Source organism: Falco naumanni, chromosome 2 (genome assembly GCF_017639655.2).
Source record: "Falco naumanni isolate bFalNau1 chromosome 2, bFalNau1.pat, whole genome shotgun sequence".
Lineage (NCBI taxonomy): Eukaryota > Metazoa > Chordata > Aves > Falconiformes > Falconidae > Falco > Falco naumanni.
Window position 1 is genome coordinate 86152738 of NC_054055.1, and position 19792 is coordinate 86172529.

Sequence of the window (19792 nt, forward strand, 5' to 3'; positions counted from 1 at the left end):
TGAGGCTTTTTTGTCTCTTTCATGTGACGTATTTAAACATTGCAGAGAAACTACTGAACATAAACAATTCTTCTAGTAGAACTATTAGATGCAGCACAATTTGCTGCATCCAAAATAGGTTAAGAATCTTAAAAATATTGCCTGTGAGGGAAAGGACTGTAACAAATAGAAAGGATTCAGAGGATTCAGTTCCAGCAACATGTTAGGAAGGCTGACATTCAAATGAGAATAGAACTGCAGATCAATTAAGCAAGCAAGATAGGACAGTAAAAGCGAATACTGATTAAAGTAAAGTAGAAAAAATATTTAGGAACTTAATAAAATGTATTGGAAGAACTGAAGTAATATATTATTAATTCTATCTTAGAATTAACATAGCAATACTTGACAAAAATAGAGGAAAAAATCAAAATATTTGTGGAAAGAAACAAGGGGCATATACTGAAACATAAAAAATATTTTCAATGGGATTCATAGTAAAAATAAAAAATACCATCTATAATATCAAGGTAGCATACTTTTTCCCAACTGGAATTGAGATAGATGGCAAACCAGATTTAGAACTCACCAAAACCTGTATACAGAAGATGGCTATCAACCTTAGGCAAGTAAGTTCATTCCTTTTCCCGGCCTTGTGTTAGTTGTCCCTAGTGTGATCTTAGACCAGGAAAAAATTACATTACTAATCTCACCAAAAACTAACTCCTAAATTTTCCAGCATAAAATTGACCAAGCATAGGAAATGTTAAGGCAGTATCATTATTTTTTATTTTCTTTAACTCAAATTCCTACATCAGCTGACACTAGCAGCAATTCAGATTTACGTGTTTCTACTGGGTGAAAAAAAGCACCCCAGTATACAATGGAAAATGGACAGCCATTGAAAAGTAATCTAGCCATTTTTTAATATAATTAGTCTTGGAAGAAGTATGCAGTGAAATAAATCACTAGAGACAGCATATGCAAGAAAGACAAATGGGTAAAAGCATACAGTGTGTTTTGAAATAAATCCGGTTTTATGGTATTTGTTATCTGGGGAAATACTGCACTCTGACGTACCAAAAAATTAATTAGGAGTAATTCTTCCAGTTGTCTGGAAGCTCTGACTTGACCACTAACAATGGCTGTAACTGATCCACGCTCAAGCTCATTTAAGCCAAAGCAAAGTTTCCCTGAGATGAATCTGCAGTGGGTCAGGCCTCAGCTATGGAGAACTTCCATGTGCCTTGCGTGGAGGCAAACATGAAAAGTTTAGCTATTGATGGGAATTTTTGTAGCTGAAGCCTAGACTGAATCCCATGTTTAACTTCATTTTTACTGATTTTGTTTTCTGAATCATAGTTCAAGCTGCATAACTCAGGTTTTCATTCTGCAAATAGGAAACCTTGTTGCCAAAAAATAGATTGCAGAGTGTTAGGTTTTACAGTTGGACAACTGACCAAGCAGGGAACTGAGAGAACTTCACAATTTATTTGTTATTTAGTTCTTTCCAATGCCAGCTTGCTACCAAACTGTATTCCACCAGATTCAGAGCTTAAGGATGACATTCAAACATGGTATTTCTTCATATTTTCTTTTTGGTTTCAAACAAATCTTTGTTTTAAAAATGTATGTTGACTGTCTCAAGGAAGAATGACTTCAGTAAGTGTGGAGGCATCACACTGATCAGGACACCAACTTGTGTCATTTTTTACTGCATTTCATTCCTGTTACCATATGCAGCCCTAAACTAATGCAAGTTTTTGTTACTTTGACAACTAAAATACTGCTTTTTGCTTTGAGTGAGAAATAATTATTAGGATAACAAATGAAATTTAAGCTTTGTAATATTTTAACATTGCCCTTTAACAAATTAATGGATAATTCATTTACTTGTATTTTGAAAGAATTTGCTATATATTTTTATCATTTCAGGAGCAAATTAGAAGGGACAAGAAATTAAAAGGGAATACATAGGTAGAGCATCAAAGAAAAGAATGCAAGACAAGAAAAAAAAGAAAACCCATTTTTTATGATTAATTATGATTAATTATTGGCTGTACATGGAAGAGAAAGCAGAAGTTGTAGCTTTATAAATTGCAGTCGTAAAGAACAAGTTCTAACAGATTTTCTTGCTCCAGTAAAGGTTTGACAGCACTGTGCAGGCAGCCTTTCTTATTTTTGTTCTGCATGAAGCTGATCATACAGGTTTTGTAAAGTGTTGGCCATGACATCAAGGGGAGTTGTGCTGGGATAAAGATGGAATGATCAGTCATTGTACTGGGAGATAAGTGGTATATTTTAAAATGAATGAACCCTCAACATTTTCTTAAATACAAAGTTTAAAATCTTTTGTGCTTAAGAGGTAAAATAACTGATGTAAGACGTTGGTCTGCATAGCTGTCTGTCAAAGAGATTCAGTGTTATTTGCGAATATCTCATGGAAATTTACTTTTGATTTCACCCCATGACAATAAGTATGCGTTGTGTAGATTAATTTCCAGGTGGAGCTGAAAGGACTGGGTGAATTTACCAGTTACCACAAAAAAAGGTCTGATTATTAAGAGAGTCTAAATGCTGTTGGTAAACACATTGGTTTGGCTGCTGGTTAAATGCATTTGTGGCATAACACAGCTGTCCCGGGGACCTTTTAAAGAGGAGAATCAAAATGAAAAATTGATTAAAAAAATCTAAGCTAAATTTTTAATGATCTTACTCTCTTTGTGTGTCTAAGAGTAGTTAACATCTTTGTGTTTCACTCCTGTGTGTGATTCACCTTTGTGGGTGAAGGTTTTACTTAAGAATAAGTAAATTGAGAACAAGTGCAAATAATTAATTTTTGCCTTCCCAAAACTTTTAATAAACAGTTATTTACTTAATAAAGCACAATTAAATAATATTGAATCAGAATTTTAACCAATTTTTTTTATTATTTTATAAAATCAGTCGAAGTAATTTGACTAAGTAATAATGACACATTTAATTTAAAATATTTTTAGATTACCCATAGCTGATTTCATGACATTGACTGATTGCTGTAAAAAGCTTGGTTTTAAGCATCTGACAAACTGATGACAAGCATTAATGGATTTGCAATTATGAATTTGAATTGGAGAAGATTTTTTTTCAGAAGAAAATGCATGTTTCTGTCACAAAAATGCATGACAGTAAAGATGGACATATCACAGAAAAAAACCTGAAAACTAAGTTTGAAGCTTTTTGGCAGAACGTATAATGGCCTATGAATTAACAACTGTGTTCAAAAGATTTCAGGTTTAGCCACTTATCTCACTACTAACCTACAAATATGAATCCACTGAAAGTATGAAGATTATTAAAATCTAAAGTATTAGAAAGAAGGAAACGAACACAGAGAGAGAGGTCTGCCCTAGTAAGCCTATGTCAGGTCTCAAGTAAGCCTATGTCAGGTCTCAAGTGCAGGCAATCTCACTACTATTAGCTATGCTGGACATTACTGTCCTTATTTAAAGGCTTGATCATGAATTAAGGGCTTGAGCTTGCAAGGTGTTGTGCTTTGATTTTAAGGAACTTGTGTTTTCTTGAACTGATGTGGGCAGGGATTTTCATGAACATCTCTGAAGACAGAAATTAGTCTTAATTTTAAAAATTGTAGGGATATATGCTTGTATTATCCTAATATTTCAGTTATGGCAGGAGGGAAAGAACAAAGCTATTTTACAGTTTTTGAAATAAAATGGTTCTATAGAATAAATTCATAGTATGTTAGGGTCACGGTAGAGCTGTTTGATGATCTGTGGTAAATGCAAGAGTTCTATGTTTTTTAATAGGTTTATTGGACTGGAGAGAGAAGAGCTGGCTTTAACTGTATAGGAATATAGTAGCAGAAGTACAGAGCATTTTATTTTATAAAACTAAAAAAATAACCGCAAAAGGCATTTGATAATAAAAATTACCATGGTGTACATGCACAAGACTGTCATGTGACTGCTGTAGCTTCTTTCCAGGACAAATTTAAGCAAGTGAAAATTGAGGGAGATTAGAAATGAGAGACACTGTTGAACATTTCAGTTTCCTAAGGCCATTGAAATCCCAAATGCAATGCCGTTTAGAACAGCCATCCACAAACAGCTAGATCGAAGTTGAAAATGGAATTTCTATATCTATTTTTACATCTGGAAAGAAAACAATTACATATTTTAAAGAAACATGGACTAGGTGGTGTTGATATGTCCAGAAAGCAGTAGGTGATTTTTGGATCTACTGAGTCACTGTCACAGCTGTATCTCAGCTGTATTTCACATGCTGACATTTACTGTAAGCAGCATATCACAAACTAATCTGTGCTGTAAGAATGTGTTGTAGTGCATAGATTGGAGAACTTTTTAATTTCTACAGTATCAGTTAACTGGCTAATATTCACAGTTCAGGTTTTCTCTTTTCCTTACACACACATACTCCAGGGTTCTCTGCATTTCTGTCAAATCTGTGCATCTCTATATCTGTGTAAAACATACATGCATATATACATGCACACCAGGTTTTCTGGAATGATGACTGTCAGTCTCTAGAATTAGAGATCAGTCAATGGAAGGTAGCAGTGTCCAGTGTTAAAGCAGTAATGATGTTCTGGGAAGAATGGAGAATTGCTGTTCAAGACTACCATTACTGTTTCATTGGGATCTAGCCCAGTTCTTAATGATACTAATATTGCATTATCTAAAATGAAAATATTTCACTTGATATACCTAAATATTGCTTTTCTCTTTTTTGTTTGTTTGGTTTTGGTTTTGTTTTCCTCCTTCCCCTGATAAGTCTGGGTCTTCCCATAGGGCACTCAAATAATTCTTGATTCCACAGCATACAGCAGAAATTCTGTATTCTTTGATGCTTCATTTTCTGCTGTTGGATTTCAGTCCATTTCTGTTAACATGGTCCTGAACATTGCCCATCTCTTATTGTCTGATATTTCAATCTCCCTCTGTCTTGACAGGGATTCTCAATTTTCTTGTCATCATTTGACTTCTTTGGCATAAACTGTTTGTACAGAAGTTATTAATGCCTCCTGTCCCAGGACCACTTTAAAAAAAAAAAAAAAAATGACTCAAGTAACTTGGCTATAAGTAAGTGATTCCCTTTCAGCATACTAATTGACATTTCCCCTTGTTCTTACTAATCTTGTGATACTTTAATAAATTCCTATTTTTCTCAGGCTTGACTTCCATTAAACTTCCCTTTTTTGTAGCTGCCTTCTACTGGTGAATTCTAGTCAGCCAGAGCTTAGGTACTTGAGGCACTGTCAAATGTTGACATTCAGAGAGACTAAATCCATTTCATTTCTTTGTCTAGAAGTTCAGTTATCTTCTCAGAGGAGGATATCAGGTTAATCTAGTGTAGTTTCCCTTTTGCAAACTCATGGTTCATTTTGTTCCATTTTCCATTTACCTCTATATTTGAAAGCCTAAAACTGAGGCTATGTAACAAAACAAATTCAATAAGAAAAATGAAGTGAAGCAATAAATGCAGATAGTGGTGTATCTGTAGCTGAAATGTAAGACTCTAGGTATTGTAAAATAAGGCTTCTTCTAAACGTACGTCACATCCTATATGCACTACAATATAACAGTTAAAACTAAGGCATAACTTTAATCTCACATTCCCTTTGATTGCTATGGTATACAGAACAGACAGAGAAGCTGAGTTAATGCTGTTCTCTTTCCCCCTTTGGTAGGTAGGATGTGGGGGGTTTTAGATTTTTCAGTTAGTTTGTGTCTCAAACAGGTGCATCTGCTGTATAGTCACTTATCTTTCTATCAATCACTCATACATGGCTGATAAGCGTTATGTTATCAGTAAGGGTAGCCTTAGAATATTTGCCATACCAGTGATCAGTGAGTTACTCCTAAATATGACTCCTATCAAGTGGATATCAAACAAATATAATTAAATATGAAACATTAAGATTGTTTAAGAAGATAAAAATAAAACAGTCAAAATGATTTACAAATTTATAATTATGTCACATATCATAGAATCATAGAATCCTTTAGGTTGGAAAAGACCTTTGGGATCACTGAGTCCAACCATTAACCTAACAGTGCCAAGTCCACCACTAAAACGTGTCCCTAAGAGCCACATCCACACATAAATACCTTCAGGGATGATGACTCAACCACTTACCTGGACAGCCTCCTCCAATGCTTGACAACCCTTTTGGTGAAGTAATTTTTTCTAATATCCAATCGAAACTTTACCTGATGCAACTTGAGACAATTTCCTGTTGCCCTACTGCAAGGTGGGAGAAAAGACCAACACCCACCTCACTGCTACCCCTTTCAGGTTGTTGTAGAAAGCAAGGAGGTCTCCCCTGAGCCTCCTTCTCTCCAGGCTAAACAACCCAGTTCCCTCAGCCATCCCTTACAAGACTTGTGCTCCAGACCCTTCACTGGCTTTGCACACACTCCAGCACCTCAATATCTTTTTTTATAGTGAGTGGCCCAAAACCGAACACAGTATTAAACGTGTGGCCTCACCAATGCCGAGTACAGGGAGAAGAACGCTTCCCTTGTCCTGCTGGCCACACTGTTTCTGATACAAGCCAGGATGCTATTGGCCTTCTTGGCCACCTGGGCATACTGCTGGCTAATATTCAGCTGGCTGTTGAGAACCATTCCCGGGTCCTTTTTCACTGGGCAGTTTCCAGCCACTCTTCCTCAAGCCTGTAGCATTGCATAGGGGTGTTGTGGCCCAAGTGCAGGACCCAGCACTTCTTGTTGAATCTCATGCAGTTGGCCTCAGCCCATCAGTCCAGCTTGTCCAGATCCCTCTGTAAAGCCTTCCTACCCTCAATAAGATCAACACTGTCCCTCAACTTGGTGTAGTCTGGAAACTTACTGAGGGTGCACTCGATCCTCTCGCCCAGATCCTTGATAAAGATATGAAACAGAACTGGCCCCAGTACTGAGCCCTGGGAAACAGCACTTGTGACCAGCCACCAACTGGGTTTAACTCCATTCACTACCACTTTTGGGCCGAGCCATCCAGCCAGTTTTTCACCCAGGGAAGAGTATGCCCATCCAAGCCATGAGTAGTCAATTTCTCCAGGAGGATGCTGTGGGGAAATGGTGTAAAAGGCTGTACTAAAATCTAGGTAGACAATATCCACAGCCTCTCCTTCATCTGCTAAGTGGGTCATATTGTCATAGAAGGAGATCAAGTTCCTCAAGCAGGACCTGCCTTTCATAAATGCACACTGACTGGGCCTGATCACCTAGTTGTCTTGTACATGCCACGTGATGGCACTCAAGATGACCTGCTCCATAACTTTCCCTCGCACCAAGATCAGGCTGGCAGGCCTGTAGTTTCCCAGATTCTCCTTTCTGCCCTTCTTGTAGATGGGGATCACATTTGCTAACCTCCAGTCAACTGGGACCTCCCTGGTTAGCCAGGACTGCTGACGAATAACTGAAAGTGGCTTGTTGAGCACTTCTTCCAGCTCCCTCAGCATCCTTCAGTGGATGCCATCCAACCCCATAGACCTGTGTGTTCCTAAGTGGTGTAGCTGGTTGCTGGCCATTTCCCCTTGGATTGTGGGGGATTCATGCTGTCATCCCTTTCATGCAGCTCAGGGGACTGGGTACCCCAAGAACAACTGGTCTTATCGTTAAAGACTTTTAAGTCAAAGAAGGCATTGAGCACCTCATTACTTTTCCTCATCCTTGGTTGCTATGTTTCCCCCCACATCCAATAAAGGATAGAGATTCTCCTTAGCCCTCCTTTTGTTGCTGATGTATTTATAGAAACAGGTTTTATTGTAGTTATGGCAGTAGATAGATTAAGTTCTAGTTGGCCTTTGGCCCTTCTAATTTTTTTGCTGCATAACCTCATGACATCCTTGTAGTCCTCCTGAGTTCCCTGCCCCTTCTTCAGAAAGTCATTAACTCTCCTTTTTTCCGCCCCGAGTCCCAGACAAAGTTCTCTGTTTGGCCAGGCCAGTTTTCTCTGCCGGCTTGTCTTTTGGCATGTGGGGAGGACCTGCTCCTGTGATTGAAGATTTCCTTCTTGAAGACTGTCCAGCTTTCCTAGACTCCTTTGCCCTTCAGGACTGCCTCTCAAGGGACTCTCAACCAGGCTCCTTAACAGGCCCAAGGGTGTCCTCCAGAAGTCCAAGGTAGCAGTTTTGGTGACCTCCCTCCTGACTTCTTGGAGAATCGAAAACTCTATCCATGATCACTGCGCCCAAGATGGCCTCTAATTGTCACATTTCACAGAAGTCCTTCCCTGTCCATAGACAACAGGTCCAGCAGGCGCCTTCCCTAGCTGGCTCACTCCCCAGCTGTGTCATGAAGTTATCTTCCACACACTCCAGGAACCTCCTGGGATCTTTCCTCTCTGCTGTATTGTATTTCCAACAGACATCTGGTAAGTTGAAATCCCCCACAAGAACAAGGGCTAGCGATTGTGAGACTTCTCCCAGCTGCTCATAGAATATTTCATCTGCCTGTTCATCCTGGTTGGGTGGTCTGTAACAGACTCCCACCATTACATCTGCCTTGTTGGCTTTCTCCTGGATTCTTACCCATAAACACTCAACCCTATTGTCCCCATCATCAAGCTCCTGATATGTAAACCACTATCTGTTTAAAAGCAGATACAATATCTGTTTCAAAACATTGATGCAGACCTTAGCTGATATATTTATTTCCGTTGCCTTGTAGTGTGGTTTATACTAATGAGAGAAAAAAATGCACTATGGCAACATTAGCCCAAGATTAAGTGGCTTTGTGAAGAAAAAAAAAGTAAAGCAAGGTGGTTGCAAAATAAAACCATCAATATGAAGAGAGTTCTTTTTCCTTGTTGTTAAAACACATTTTTGTGGAGGTGCAACTGTTTGAACATGCTTTGAGAGATAGAAGGTTCTCCAGTCTCTGTGGGCAAGGAAAAAGTGGACTCAGGTGGAACTAACTGTGACTTTTCATTTTGATGGTTCTACACATTGCTATTTTGCAAAAATCAATTAGTAAGATATCAGTTTAATTGCAATAGAAATGTAAACAAATAAATTAGCTGCTTCCCATCAGTTCTTTTCAGCACTAAGCAGTCAGGCTTTATAGAGAGGAACAGCAGTTTTTTTCCCTCTCTTGTTCTTTAAGGTAAGTACTGAAAGTCAGATCATGCTGACAGTCTGCCAAAAGCACTCAAAAGCCTGTTTAATATATGCCCTAGTTTGAAGAAGAAAGTGAGCTGTAAGTGCCTGCTACTTTTTTTTTTTTTTTTTTTTTTGAAAACCTGGTCAATACTTGATAGCTCGTGGGAAAAGAGAAGCTTTTAGATGCTAATATTCTTTAATGCCTTGCGTATTTATTTTAGTAAGTCTTGTTGAGAAATGGGTGGGATTTTTGACAGCTACAGTACACTAAGCATTGATCTACTTAAAAGGGCATCATTTAGTATTCTTGGAGATCTTTGAGAAAGTTTGTTTCTAGTTAAAATGACATTCAGCTTCCCATTTGCCATTCAAACTAAGCATAGCACAGAGCACTGTATACAGAGCACAAGGACACAGCTGAACCTTTGTTTTATAGTGAGTGATAACCTGTAGTTCATGTACAAGTTGGAAGGCAAGGAATATACTGAAAAGCGGAAAAGGGACCAAAAAAATATTATGTTTTTAACTGGGGGGAGCTGTGTAATGAATTATGCAATTCATTAGTCTGTCTGGTCAATAAGACATTGCTAATTTGGGTAACAAGAGAAGCAGCGTGTTTGTGAGTAATGATAATTCCAGTTCTGACTGCATTAGAGCATTTCCTGAAGGTCACCAGTCTCTACACTGCCTGTGCCAATGCAGGTACCAAATAGAGAAATACAGTGGTGACCAGAGCCAGCAGCAGCAGAGCACAGCCTTGCCCTGTGCACCCAGGTCACTCCCCCTCTCCTCAGCACTGGCCTGCCCACCAGAACCAGGGGCAGCCCAACACATCCCCCTGGCCTGCCTCCACCACCCCTCCCCAGAAAGGGAAGAAGAAAAAAAAAAGGGTGCTGAAGAGTAGCATGATGGAGCAGGAAACAAAAAGACAGAAGGGGAAAGCAAAGCCCCTGTTTTATTAATTCTCAGTACAGTTTTCAAGCAGAAAGTTAAAACTGGGTTGGTCGGAGTAGTATGTCAGCATTGCAACTGTTGTGATTGGAAATTTTCTTCACACCTATTGACCTACTTAGTGAAGATTTATGTGTCCACTCACAACTAGAATCTCATCTTGTTTTAAAGAATAAAATGTAAGATTGCCCTCTTTACTTTTAGACTTTCATGTTATTGTAGATCGATGAAAAGGGGAAAAAAAATAAAAAAAAGCTCTGAAATGTTTGTGTGTGATCAACAGTTTATCAACTTGTCTTATAGCTACCTCTGCTTGCTTTCTACTTGTTCAAAAGTTTGCAAAACTGCCTACAGAGCTGGTTAGAGCGGTAAACAGTTTGTACTGAAAAAAAACCAAAACAACAAACCACAAAAACAAAACCAACAAACAACTGTAGGCATGTCTTAAATCCCAGTTGTACAACTGTGTGCACATATATTTAACTTTAAGCTTGGAATGACCACAAAACTGAAGCTGTTTTATTTGCTATATCTTAATTGTACTGTATGTAGGGGAGTCATCTTAGTAACCCCATTTGATAAGTCATTACCACGTTTCATAGAGAATTCATAAAAAGTAAGTGATATTTTCATATCAAAGAGTAAGCAACATTTGACAATGATGATATCATTAGAACTACTCCATTAAAAAAAATACATCTCATAGTAGAGTTTTATGCTTATGATGTTTGGATATCTGTCTGTCTAATTTTAAATGCACTTACCCAGTTTATCAGCCCCAAAATGCTGGTTGTTAGTCTTGACCTGGGAACATACCTCTTACAACATGAGAGTTTGTTAATTAGAATCAACTTCAACTTGAAGAATAAATGGACCTCTATCAGTCTTAGGTTATTTAGGAACTATGTAATTCCTCTTCTTATAATGCATTGCATGTGCAGAGAGGTAAAGGCATGAACCAAAGTCAAGTTTAAACTGTAATGGATGTGATTCCTTAGGGTTAAAGGGACCATTAAGTTTATACTGACTTCTCTCTAATCTTCTTGTATCATTAGTACCACATCTATAGTTTTAAGATAGATTTACAGCTTTTCTTTCAGAAATCTATCAGATCATGACTTAAAGATCTGGAGAGAACACCAGAAGCAGAAATATTTATTTTGTGTTGTTCACGCTTAAAAATTTGCTGTTGCTACTCTGAACTTGTCCAGCATCATCTTGATATCGTTACATACTTTCTTTTGTTGGATTGATAGCTGCCCACTATTACTGATTTATTTCAATGTGGATATTTTCAGACAGTACTTTCCTCTAAACTTTTCTTAACAACCTAGATAAAATGGCAAGCAATCAAAAATGGTCAAAATAGGACAGATTTCCAACAAGATTTCCAATATTTTTTTTGCCATTAATGAGGTTCAGCTAGGCCAGGGGTACCCAACCTGTAATTTTAAAGATGACTTTCAATCTTTAGAGTAATGAATCTGTTCCAGTTGCTGCCTGACACTTTTTCCCCATTGTGTGATAAAAATTCAGTCAGTCTTTGACACAAGACTGTGTATATCCAATCATATGATGAGAGCATGTATTTGTGCATGCATGGGGATGATTACATTTTCCCTTGCATGATCCCTCAAACATGGTAAAATCCCCATGTTACTTCAGGTGTGTCTGTTTGAAAAAGCTATGATCTTTGCAGTTCCACTTAGAAACTTACATTACTATGCTACAGATGTATGTGGAAAAAAAGAAAAGGACTTGTGCAGAAAAACCAAAAAAAATGAGGTTTGTGCTAGTCTCATAATGAGTTAGTCTGAAAATGTAGAGACAATTCAGAAATAATGCATGAGGAAATCATTGAATCTATCTGTATGTTGATATGTTTTAAAGAAATACCAGTCCCTGTATTCCAAATATGTCTCTGAAAGGAGATTGCAAATAGAAGAAAGTTTGACCAAATTATTACTGATTTGATTAATAAAACTGGCTACTGGCTTCCACAGCATAGGATCAAAGTCTCAATGATTATGAAGATCACTGAATTCATTAATATTTGCATTGTTCCTTACATATCATTTATTTTTAAAGATAACTATTATTCAATGAATTGGGAGTAATCATTCTTCTAAAATTCTTAAGTGTAACCATTGTTTGATATTTTACAGAATCATAGAATGGTTTTGGGTAGAAGTGAGCTCAAATATTATCTAGTTCCAACCTCCCTGCCACAGACAGGGACACCTCCCACCAGACCAGGTTGGTGACAGCCCCATCCAGCCTGGCCTGGAGCACTGCCAGGGATGGGGCACCCACAGCTTCTCTGGGCAGCCTGGGCCAGTGTCTCACCACTTCCACAGTAAAGAATTTCTTCCGAATAATTTTCACAAACCTATTTTCTTGCAGTATAGAAATGACTGTTCCTATCCTCTGGATCGGGGCGGGGGGTGGGGTGGGGGGGTGGCGGGAGAGAGTAAGAAGCCCTGAATAATGCAGATTAGCTTCTGGTTGTGTTCTTGCATTAACCTTTCTGAGCTTGGATTCAGGTCCAGTGTCTGCATTACTTTTTGCATAACTGCAACTGAAATGATGACTATTTTAGTGTATTTTACAATCTGTGTCTCAGATGTTAAGTCAGTTTGTATTATTATAATGAACATTTGCAACTTGCTTTCTGTATGCAGACTTAGGACTGTTTAATTAATTGGGATCAAAATATCAAATCTCTGACAAGCCTTCTAGAGCAAATTATTGTGTAATCCCTGTGATGTTTTGGAGGTGAGTAAGGGAGGGTAGCAGGGGCAGACACACAACAGTATTCGATTGAGCATCATAACTCATTCTGTTTGGAATCCCCGTATTTATTGGTCTGTCGAGAGATTATCAGCAAGTCTGAGAGAGCAATTCAATTTACACTAATCTTAATGGTCAATTTAATTGAATTAAGCCTTATCAGTGAGATGTATGTTAAGAAGGTTTTGTTTTACAGCAGGCTGCAGCTGTTGCTGTAATTGTAAGGTTTCACAAGGCAAGCAATATGGGTCTTTGTAACTGGGTGAGACAATGCAGAAAAAAAATGGTTAAGAGAAATTGTGATTGAGTACAAAACTAGTGCTTCAGAATGGTCAGTAATGTGGTGCTGGAGATGTTCTACTTGACTTTTTGGATGTTTGCAATTTTGGTTTTGGTTGGTTTGGGTTTTGGTGGTTTGTTTTCTGGGGGAGGGGGGTTGGCACAACGTATAGTTGTGGGATCAGAGTAATGGTGCTGGTCAATGAAACCCAGAATATATTCTGAAGCAAATACACATTTCCTGAGTACAAACAGATGTTTTTCCTTCTTTAATAAGTTTGACTGAATAAGCTTTACTGAAAACAGAATGTAACTCCTAGCTCTAATTTTCTTGAAGACAAGCTCTTTTTTATTTAGGTAAAGACAGACCATGTAATGGGGATATAAAGTGAACCAGACTTTCAGGCAAATGAAAAAAATCAGAAGACGAGGTAAAACAAAGGCAAAAAATCAGGAAAGAAATTAAGAGGTCTGTAGCTCCAAAGAAATACAGGGTGGGAAAAATACACTGAAGGTTAGGGAAATTCTGCTGTGCTTTTCTTGGTTCAAGTGTACTGGATTTATAGCTCGCTTGTCTTTCATGAGCAATGCTGGGTGCTCTGGTGGTAAGGTCCAGCCTTCAAGGCTTCCCAAGGGTGTATACAGCATGAGCCTGTTTTCATGAGGGGTCTGGTTTAAAACTGATCTTGCCAAGGCTGTTCAGTTTTAAGCAAACACAGACGTACTCTGAGAGTGCCCAAATACCCTGGTCCTTACCTTAGTTGTCATAAGAAACTAGACAAAGGAAAGCAGTGCTTTTCAGGGGCAGCATACGAAGGATGGAGCAGCACAGATATTTTGAGGAGGCTGAGGTAGTGATTTCGCTTAGAAGCTGTCCCAGATGCTTTCTTGTAGCGCTCAAATGGAAAAATAAATATAACTGGATCAAAAGTTAAGGAAAAAAAGGCAGTGCAGGAGAACAGAGTACGGAGTGCCCTGCAGAAGTCTGGGGAACTCTGCTAGAGACCTCTGCCACTGCTTGAGGAAGCATGAGGCAACAGAAAAGCTTTACAAGAGAAAGCAGGGACTGGAATATCTTGTAATACTTATTACTGTTTAGCTTGCCTAATTAAGACATTATCCAAACTCCATGCAAACATCAATTTACAGCAAATTGGGATTATAAAACTCAGTGAAACTGGTTTATAAAATTATCAGAAATCATTACATCCAGCAGACATTATTTGTTTCTTATGATTTTCTGACAGTTGTCTGCAGATAAGGTTGGCTTTTTTTGTAGTTTGGTACCCTAGAAAGTCTGACTGGTTTTTGAGAGTGGGTTTGCATGGAGATAAGGATTTAATAACGTTTCTTTTACTTTATCACAACACCAGCTGACAATTGGACAAGCTTCAGTACATTATGCTATAGCTGATAATATCTTTAGTTCCTATGTGCGCAGTTTAAATTCAATATGTATGGTCTTCCAGGCCGGAAACTGCTTTTTATCTCCATTCAACCAAGTAGTCATCATACTGCTACAGTAATAGCAGTCCTTGAGTATTCCTGAGAAACTGAGTCAGAATACATATACTTACAGCGAAGAAGTAATTTTGGAAAGAATTAGGAGCTAACAAATCTTTGTTGTGCCTTAAACTTTAGGTATATTACTCCTGAAAACACCTCTGACTACAAATAGTTATTTCTCATATATATATTACATTAGTTTTCAGGCAGATTACAGTGGGCAGCACGGTAATGACTCACTAGCACATAACACTTGTAATCCTCCAGCCTGGGATGATAAAAACCGTTGCAAGAGATAGGGTTTTTTTCTGCTTTATTATAACCATGTGGCAAAACTTACACATTTTGAATTCCTCACCTAATGAGGCAGTCCTTTATTACCACAAACAAGATGTTAGATTGAATAGACACGTTTGAGTTAGGCTTACATATGATCAGGTAGTCCAAACTGTGAATGTATAAAGGAATTGAAAATGGACAACTTACAGCCCCTTATATAAGGAAATACATTTTTGGGTCATTTGAGATGTTTCCAGGGATTGCATATGATACAGCAGTAATGATCTTTTATTTTCCTTTTTTTTTGAAAAAAAAAAGAAATAAAATAGTAAAAATATTATTATATCCTGTAGCTTTTAAGATAACACTGTTTTAAAAGCTGTGTGCTTCCTTGGCAGGCTGTTATCACTTGGTAACACTGGTAAGAAAAAGTATAAGACAGAAGTACAAAAATGGGGGAGCTTGTTGATGAAAACAGAATTTTGTGGTTCAAAAATGTATACACACCCACCCCGAAATCCTGAAATATAAGGATATGCTAAAATTGTGTGTATCTACACATGCATATATATATATTAAAAAGTTATACAAAAGTGTGACAGAATATATGAAAATATATTCTTTATTTTATATTATATAATTATATAATTAGAGTAGCTTTATTTGTGTATATTTATAGGAAAGTATACAGAGATGCTCTACTGTTCAGCAAGGCCTCTCGAGCACAGCACAAATGAACAGCTATCTTCTTCCATAATGCAACACTAAATAGAGCAGATGTTGACTTTTGCTCTTGAAGCAAAATCAATTTCCAGTGGAGTTTTGCCTTTGACCTCAGCAAATCAGGATTTTGCCTGTGATTTTATCAATTTATTCTTTCTAAAAGCCTTGGCAGTTTTTGGCTTGGTTTTTTTTGCCTCTGCTCTAGCTATTCTTTTTCTAATCCCAGATTATCAAAAATCACTTCAATCTAAGGAAAACATGTATTTCTGTATAAAGCTCGTTCAGTAGTAACAGCTCTCAATTACAGAAGAATATAACAGGTTTCCTTGTAGAAGGCTCCTTCTCATGAGCAGTTTGTAAGGACTCCTTATAGTGTCTGTATAAACTCTGATTTTTTCTTTCAAAAACATGCAAGTTCCTCTCCTGTGTTCCAAATTACTTAGGAAGACAAACAAGCTCTTTGTTCTAATATAAAACCACCTACATGGTATTTATTTTTCAACGGCTGAGTTCCCTGTAACAGCAGCTGGTTCCTCAGTGGTTATATGGCACAGCTGCTCTGTGTAACACCCTCCTTTCACCAGTCAACACTTGCTGGGTAGCAGTGGCAGAGAGGCTTTAGTGATGCAGGAGGAAGGAAAAGACTGTGGCAGGCACAACAAGGTGAGAAACTGGTGAAGGCATTTGTGTTGGGCAGGAGAGATGGTCCTTGAGCACTCTGTGCAGCTCTTTCAGCCCACAAGGTGGAAAGAGGTCAGAGAACAAGAGTGGACCCCTAAAGCATGGCTTTGTAAAACCAGGAATCCCATATGGGGGAAGAATCCAAGGCTGAACTGTGGTGTATGATTTTAGACGTGCTTTTCTCACCAGGTGATTTGCAGCTACATTTCATGCATGACCTCAAAGGCTGGGTGTGACAGGAGTTTTATGGTTCTTTTGGACATGACAGAAAACAGTTGTGGACCAACTTGTCATTAGTTCAGATTGCTTGCAGGTTGTAACACTAAAAATAAATTCCCTCCTTTCACAGAAAGCACTTAATTTTTGAATAGCAATAACTTTGTCTAGGTGTTAGAGAACCTAAGCAATGGTGCTTTAACATTTAGGGGTATTTTTGCTTACATCAGCTAATGACCCCAGTCAAGACTTCCTACAAGCAAGCGTAACTCTCCTGTGGAGCTTAGGAGAAAAAAAAAAACAGAAAAGCATTTGATAAATGCACAACAAAAATAAATGACGAAAAGTAACTGTTTCTGTGAAATTAATATTTTAACAAGATCTTTTCTAGCTGAGGCCTGTCCTTATGTTCCTGTGGTGCAGACACACAGACTAGAGATTGAAGCAACTGCCCTTTGCAGTGCATGTCTGCCCTTTTGCAAAGTGATGGAAAACAATTTCTGTAAGGAGGAGCAGATTGCACTGAAAATTGCTATTTCTTCTTCCCAGCCGAAATTAAGAGATTGAGCAATGTGCTCTAGCTCATGCTAGACTCCTCTATACTCTCTAATCATTATTTTATTGTGAATTATTAATTTATGTTAATGAGTGGACTTACTCTTTTTTTTTCCTTCTATTTCTTCCTTGCTTTTCATGATTATGTCAAATTTGTGAAATTTTTGGAATATTTGGGAATAGGCACTGTGTCTAGTGCTGTGTTTCTATAGCACCTGTTTCTTCAAGACATGGATGTGACAGGTCTTCATGTTATCAGAGTTACAGAGTAAATAGCTATATTATATGGAGATGATCATAGCATCCCTATTTGTAATTACTTACTAACCTTGTTCTGCGTTATGCTAGCACTGGAATAAGCTCACCATCATATACATGTTCAGTCATGCACAGTTTCTGCTGAATTTTGTTTAGAAAACAGGTGAAAGTAAACATGCAGCCTGTCCTGCTCATAACGGAGGCTTGAAATTGCATCTCTGAGCCTTCCAGATATGCAGCAACATGCTATTCTGGTGTGAGATACACTTACCCTTGGTAGCACAGAGGCATCCCCCATGCTGTAAATGGCATAAGGAATGTGCCTAGATGCTCTGTTGTCTTGTGCATTCCATTAAAAAACTTTTAGTGGCTGTCTTTTTTTCCATGACTGACTGAGTAGTTCAAATAGCTTAATCTAACAGGTTTAACTTAAAGCTACTTTCAAGTAACCTTCTAGGCTGTTGTCCTAAAAAATTGTTAAGCCTTGATAAGTCAACAACCCTGAATAGAACATGAAATGACCTTTAGTTTCAGTTGAATGGATTATTACAGCAAACAGAGAGAGGCTGGGTATGTTCCTTTGGGTGACAAAAAGAAAGCACAGCAAAGTTAAATTCAAGCTGGAGCCTACTTGAATTTATTTTATTTTTATTAGCTTGCAGCTGAAGTGGAAAAAAGTTTAGTAAATTGGACAGACTAGTTTATGAAAATGTCTAGTATATATGCTTGTAGCCTTTCAAATCTGTGTGGAAGTTCCGCTGTGAAAAGCGGAGTGGCCTATAGAAAATATGCCCTGCTTTGCAGGGGAAGAATGTGTTTTTCTGAACAGTCTGTGTTTTAGGGTAGCACAAAAGGAGATGTATCTGATGTGTTAACATCTCCATCATGTCAGATCAATGCCTGCATAGTTTTGGTTTTTGTGGTGTTTTTCTTTTTTTTCCCTGCCCCAATATCTGGATTTCTAGATTTCTACTTTTCTATTAATTTTTACCTTTTAATTTTGTTATTTAAAAAAGAACAGAACTGCCAGATTTGAGGTTTTGCTGTGTTTAATGATAACAGGTAATCAACTAAGTAAATAACATTTGTATTTAACATTTGTATTGCATGTTTTTGGGAGAAAAATTAAATTTTGAGAAAGAAAGATTGTTACTAACGAACTCTATTGAGGTATTAGGAGGACCATGAAGCTGGACCTTTCCAGCAACAGTGATGCTACTTTCAATGCAGGATGCAAGGGGAGGGAGGAGTGGTGGTTGACCATGGTAATTGTGGAAGAAGCCACTTCAAGTCAGAGCATACAGTAATATTCAGGCTGACTGTTCCTTCAGAAGCATCTTTGTACTGGACTTTTGTGCTGAAAACTGAGAACAATAGACATCCACTTTTGTTAGGAGGGTGCTATATAGTTTATGATTATATATATATATTTTTTCCCCCTTCCCCCCTTCCCCTTGATTGGCTCTGCTATCAAATGAATGCTAATTAATACTATTACTCCATAGTATACATAAATACTAATACATAAACTCCAAGGTTTATGATAACTTCCAGTTTTACACTGCCCACAACAGCCAGTTTAGCTTAGTTAATAAAATCACCAGATTTTAGAGATCTTCATAATGCTTAAATACAGTACCACACTATCTCAGAATGGAGTAGTCCTGAGTATTTATTATCTCCACATCTCCTGCCTCTTTGCTGTCAAAGTTTTATGCTGCGCTGTGCCTGACAGACCACACGCTGTACGGCCCGGTTGAAATACTAGTGTAAATCTTCCCTTGATCGATGCTTTGCCCACTGCTTTCTCTTGACAAATGTTTTTTAAAACAAGCCTGTTATCTAGTAAAAGAACTTCTGAATTTATTCTGCGGTAGTCTTTAAATGTTGATTAGAAGTTTTACAGGAAAATAAAAGTTAATATTGCGATAATAAGAGTGGAATAATCGGGACAAAAAAAGAAAAGAGGAAAACTGTTTTGTGTGTCCCCCTCTCAGTTATTAAAAAAATAAAGAAAAAACCCCAAACAAAAACACAAACAAGCTTTTTGGGGTTAGAGCAAGCGTGTTTGTTGAAAGACAACAGGTGATGTTAAAGTTGGTGATGGTAATATGGGTTGCACTTATCCTTCCCCTCTTCTTTAAGTTTAAAAGTGGAAAAAGGAGGGGAAAGGAATCATACTTCTTCTACTTTATTTGCTAACTAGATTTGGGGAAGAATATACCACAGATGGAAAAACACTGTCATGTATGAAAGGGATGTAAAATAGTTTTAGGGAAAGGATACACAAAGAAGAACGCATTGAAAAGCGGTTACTGTTTGATGAAGCAGGTAGCCTTCTTTTCTTAGGGACCTTAACCCTCTTTGAATGGGATTGTAAAAGCAGGAAGGATAATCTGTCACACGCAGACGTGCGCTGCACTCCAGCATTCGAACAAAAAGCAGACA

General features: G+C 37.9%; 1 protein-coding gene across 8 annotated transcripts in view; it reads left to right on the top strand.

Annotated features, from left to right (window-relative positions):
* The window catches only part of DMD (dystrophin), a 1096913-nt gene that overhangs the window by 37700 nt on the left and 1039421 nt on the right, over positions 1-19792 (top strand). The window lies entirely within an intron of this gene.